This window comes from Tamandua tetradactyla, chromosome 14 (genome assembly GCF_023851605.1).
Source record: "Tamandua tetradactyla isolate mTamTet1 chromosome 14, mTamTet1.pri, whole genome shotgun sequence".
Lineage (NCBI taxonomy): Eukaryota > Metazoa > Chordata > Mammalia > Pilosa > Myrmecophagidae > Tamandua > Tamandua tetradactyla.
Window position 1 is genome coordinate 29,247,874 of NC_135340.1, and position 6,128 is coordinate 29,254,001.

Here is a 6,128-nt window from a genome sequence, read left to right on the forward strand (position 1 = left end):
TATCAATGGATAAGAGACAGACTTTGCCTTGGTCTCAGGGAGCTTACAGTCCAGATGGAAAATGATATAGAGATTTTAACCTAGGGCTCATGGGTGGAACTGTATTTCAATTTAATTGGTTTCTTTGTAACCCTATGCATTTTATTTCATATGTTTAAAAAGCTTACACTGAGATATAGTTCCAGAGGCTTCACCACATAACTAAAGATGTCCACAATACAGAGTTTAATCTGTCACTCTCCAATATGAAGTAGATAAGGCACCCTTAAACAGCTCACCCCCAGTCCATAGCAGCGGGTACATCCATACAAACAAATGCTAGAATTTATATATACTTGAGAAGTATCTTCAGGTAACAAGCATTAGCACGAGGGTATTGATATATGATTATAAACACTGAAAGTCATAAGAGTTCAATTTCAGTTCCCATCCCTGAGAATAGCCAAGAGCAGCTGGGCAGTGGGGGCTAACAGACAACAGAAAAGGGACCACCCTGAACATTGGATGTTTCAGCCTGTGCTTTCTTGCAGTGCCCTCAGCCCATCCCTTCCTCTTACCCAGTTTTCACCACTTCTAATGCCAATTAGCAGCAACAGTGAGGATTAATTTAGTGTGTCATAGCAGCTCGCTGCTCCTCTAAATTAATAAAAATGAGAGCTGACAGTATAATATAGTTTTAGAGATGGAAGGGACTTTCAAAAGCATATGGTCCGACTTCATTTCATAGATGAGAAAACTGAAGATTAAGGAAATTATTTGACTTACCCAAGGTCACAAAGCTCATTAGGGATGGAGCCGTATCTGTAGTTTACGTCTCCTACCGCCCAGGGAAATGGTCTCATCACTATTCTATTAGGACATCATCCTGGAAGGTATATATCTGGAATATTCAAGGTTACATAGAAAAACCAAGGTTAATACAAATGATTTAGTACAAAAAAAGAAACTTAAGTCCATAAAACTGACTTCCAATGGCATGGATATCCCATATACACACTGTCATTTTTGTCTGAGGCCTTATTTCAGAATCTTTTAAAGTTAAATAACTCAATGCTTACTGAAACCACCTTCATCCCTAAAGAGTATCCTTTTAATGGGACCGGCAATTTCAGCGTAACTCCCTCATGCTGAATTCTATTCTTGCAGCTCAATTTGAGTGATAAAATTTCCATTTTCATCTTCAAAACAAATGTAGTGTTGTCATTCTCCTACGTTCAGCTGGCTCTTCTCCGCGCATTACCAACCAAAACAGCAGCAGAATCTGAACAGATCCTGGTACAGCAGACAAGAGCCAAATGATATTCTAGGCTTCTATAAATTGCTGCTCTCTCTGTCCTTTATATATGAATAAAGATGGATTGTTTTATGTATCTCCTCCAGACAACTTTTCAAAGCCAAAAATACCTGATTTATGATAGCCCTCCAAACATCAACATTTGGAACTTTGTACTCATTCACACTGAAGATTTAATGGAATAATACTAAGGTCTCTGCTACAAGTTCTATTTATCCCCCCTGCCATCCTGAATCACACTTTAGAATTGGTATATGAGTGGCACCCGAAGTGATACATATCACCGTGCTTCTTCCAGGCATAGTAAAAGTAGGTAATCCTCTGCAAAGAGGTTTTCTCAAATAAGCATGGTAATCAGTTGTTCCTTCATTAGACAACTTACTAAAGAAATACATGTGCATTTATTTAGTTCTTTATACTCAGCAGCTAAATGTTTTGGTTGTTTAGATGGGAGTGACAAAAACTAAGATCTTCTGGATATCTTCCTTCAAACCTCTGTTACTTCTCTAGCAATACTTGTGAAGGGTTGTAAACTGTTGACACCACAGAACCCCTCGATATTATTATTCCTATTATTGTACTAGCTGAATAATCATTTAACAATGGACATACGTGATGGTGCATGAGTAATTTGTAAAAACACATAAGGCCCTTTCCTTTCACTTGGGAATAATTCTTGGGGAAAAACTCGATTTGAGTCTCTCCTTTCAGTCATATATCTTTTGCTATATTTTATAACATACCATTAGCACAAATCCATAAACTAATTTCTTGTCGAGGGCCTTGTCTGGCACTCAGCATAGGTATCAGATGCACACATGTTTTATTACATGAAAGAAGAAATTCTGGAAAGGAGAGGGGGAGCTCCCTGAAATGTCTATATGTGGCTAAGACTAAGAAAGAAAAAAAAAGAAGACTCAATTCAATCATCTCCTGTATGAAAATTCTTTTAAATCTTTTCTCTCAAAAACAGATAGAAATTGACCATCCCTTCCTGCATGGCCCCAATCTTCCCTCTACAGACTTCTGATACAGTATAAATAACACTATATCTCAATGCTTTATGTATACTTCCATCTTCCTCTAATTGACAGATTGAAGATTGTATTTGATTAATGTCTATGCCTTCTGCCCATAGAACACTGGTTAGCATAGTCAGTACATAATAAAGTTTATTGAATGAATGAATGAAAAAACGGGGGAAGGTAGGATAGAGAAAGAAAAGAAAGAAGAAGAAAAAGTTGATGTATAAAAAAAACAAAGAGAGAAAGTGATGACTAGGGGAAAAGAACATGGGAAGAGAGGAAGTGATGGTCACTCAGCATTACCTTACTTTGAAATTACCTAACTTTTGAAATCCTTCTATGAAAAGGATTTAAAGTGGTTCAGGGCTAGAGACAAGAAGATTGGCAGAAAAGGTTAGGTACCCCAGAACTTCCATTGCTGCATATGTGTGTGTCTTAGAGTGTGCTGGAAAGGCATTACTCCTCTATTCTCACCTTCCCCATTTCTCCACTGACCTACAGAGCAAAATCCTAAAACTTCATTCATTCTCACATTTACCCATTTTCCTAAAATTATTTAGTGTGCAACTACTATGGCACAACTACTGGCACATAGTAGTTGCATCAGGCACACTGCCAAGTTCTAAACATACAATGAAGAGCAAAAACAAACATGGCTGGCAATCATGGAAGTTACAGGTAGTAGGGGAGGCAGGTATTAAGAAGAGAATTACAAAAATAAATGTAAATGTGAGCCATTGAGAAGAGCTATGAAGAGTGGGACATAGTGTTAGAAGAAAAAGGATTTGACCCAGTCACCAAAGCAAGGCTCCCATGGAGAAGAGACGCCAGGGCTGAGATGTGAGGGTTGAGTATATGTTAACCAAATGGTTTTGCCATAGAACATTCCAGGTCAAAGTTAGCAGGGTTACTGGGCACAGACTCCATGGAGGAAGCAAGTATGAATGAAGGTTAAATTGCCATATGGGCAAGATTTTAGGAAGAGCTTCCTCATCTATTCGCAATATAAATATCAACAAATTAAAAGAGAAACAGGCCCCATGGTCTCTTTTAATCTCAGTAAATAAGATTTAAAGAGGTAAATGGATTTCATAGGCCATTAGGAGAAGACAGTCAGAGATATGGTCCAATAGTCGGGCGTATTATTGCACACGGCTTACTGAAAATTAATATAGAGCTTTGTTTTTGTTTTGCAAAAAAAGAAAGAAACATATTCTATATGTCTTTTAAATCTTATTTTTAAATTTAATGTTATATAGCAAACATCTTTCCATGTCAAAAAAAATGGGTTTTCAATACAATTTCCTAATACAATATCAATTGTTAGATATATATATTATTTCCCATGTTTAATATCAATATAACATTTTAGAACATTATTATGGGAAACTTTTTGTACCTATCCTTAACAATGTAAGGTAAATGGTGTTGGGGTCAAATACAGTGTCTGGAGTCAAGTAGACCTGGTTCAAATTCTAGTTATACCACTTAACAGATGTGTGACTTGGGCAAACCAATCAATCTTTAAGCCTAAACTTCCTTTTGTAGTAAATGAGACCACAGTATCTATCTTACCAGGTTATTGAAAGGCTTAGAGGCGATGACGTAAGCACATAGCAAGATGCGTGCACACAAGTGCTAATAAATAATAGCTATTACTTATAAAGAAAACTTCTGTGTACAATTAAAACCTTCTACATATATTTCCAAATTGCCCTCCAGAAAAGTTGTATGCAATTGTTTTTCAACATCCATGTGTGAAACAGCCCAAGGAAATAAATCTTTTATATAGTAGAGTTTTCACTACGCCATCACCGTTTCAAAGAATTTTGTATTAGGAAGATCTAGTTAAAAAACTGTCGAAGAAGAAGTTCATGCTGTGTCCATATTTTCTGGATCCCTTTACTGCATTCATGCACATTAATTGCTGTTTTGTTTTGTTTTTTATCCCAACAGCCAGCCATGGATCTTTGTTAGGTTCCTTTAGTTTATTAGAATCTGCTGGGCTTTGTGCATTAAGAAGGGCAGAAGCGCTTGGAGATTCACTCCTCTAACCCCAGGGATAGCCCTGTCTTAGTTTTGCCTGAGCCACCATCAAAAATGCCTCATAGGAGTTGGCTTAAACATCAGGAATGTACTGGCTGTTCTGGAAACTAGAAGACTTGCCTCCTCCCAGAGTCCTTGGCTCCTTGACTTTCTTATCACATGGCAATGTCCTCTCCTCTCTCTTCTGGGTTTGGCATTCTATCTTCTGGCTCCTTTCCCTGGCTTTCTCTCCTATGTCTTAATTTCTTCTGCTCATAAAGGACTCTAGTAATTTGGATTAAGGCCCATCTTCATTCATTTGGGCCACCCCTAAACTAAAATAGCATTTTCAAGAAATCTTATTTACAATGGGTTCATATCCACAGGAATACAGATTAAAAGCATGTATCTTTGGAGTACACAGTTCAACCTACCATAAATACTTAGCTGAAGACTGACATGTGAGTGTATATAAATACCCCAGCTTCCTTGTTCCCACATGGGGACAATACTGAGGTATGACCTACACTATCTTCAAAACTTTCCTGTGGGATTAGACCAGTACCCTCTATAGGCTTGCTTATGTGGCCTCCTTCCTTTCTCCGACCCTGTCCCCATGCCCTTACCATTATTTTTCTGGGAACATTCTCAGAATATTTCATTGTAAAGTCTGCTTCCAAGAGACACAGAAGCCATTTTTTTCTCTCTTAGTTGTAAAAGTTCAAAGATAAATCCTTTGCCAAAATATTTTGTCACATACCTTCAGTCTAACAGGAAAATGACATTTTATTTCTTCCTTGGGAATTTGCAGACCCTGGCATTGTTCCATTTCATCAATGGAAGAAAAACTAGAGAGCAGGATAGAAGCAGCAATACAGTTTGTTGTAATGGAAATTGTCCTCATGTGGCGAGTGCTTGGGTATCCTAAAATCTAATCTATTTCTGCTAATAACTAGCTGTGTGATTCTGAGCAAGTCACTCAGCATTCACAGGCCTCAGAATATCTATTGATAGTATATAGAGCAGAAGAATATCTATGGATATCTCTAGAGCTTTTTAATGTCTATGAAAATCAATATGAGGGAAGGCAGACCTCAGAATGGAGTTCACATATGCCCTTAATCCCTAACTTTCATATTTCTTTGAAGATATCCACATTTCTATCATGTGCTGCCTCATTCCAAGCTCATTTTCTTCTTTCTTGATCTCTTAGGGAGGCCTGTATTCCAGCCTTTGATGAGAAAACGATTTTCTCCCTGCTGCTATAGAAAATCCATCATTCATGCCCCCCTCCCCATGAATTTCTGACTCTTTCATTCAATATATTATTCAACCATCCAGCTTCAGAGCTTTAATATTCTCAACAGAGCAGGAATGTCTGCAGTAGATCAAAAAAGAAAAAAAAACTGGATCTACATCACTAAGCTTCTTGTCTGTACCGTCTGAGCAAGCAGGGCCCTCTAAGTTCAGAAAACCCGGAAGGGGAGAAGAGCCAGTCCTGAGATAAAGAATTGCTTCCTCTTCCTGTGTTCTTGAGAGGGCACAACACATTAATAAGAAAACAGAAGAAAGACCTACAATAGTTCAAAGTTTTCTCTGACAGTGAAACAGGATCCAATAACCCTGCCAACAACTAGATGGGGAGAGTTGGCAAATTCTGGCTGGGAGCAAAGACTTTAAAAGAAAAAATGTTTACATCTGTTTAAGGAAAGTTTTAAATCTCAAAATAAAGCATGAATACCTACAAGATTTAAAATGACAAGATGTTGGTCAATAGGACTCTT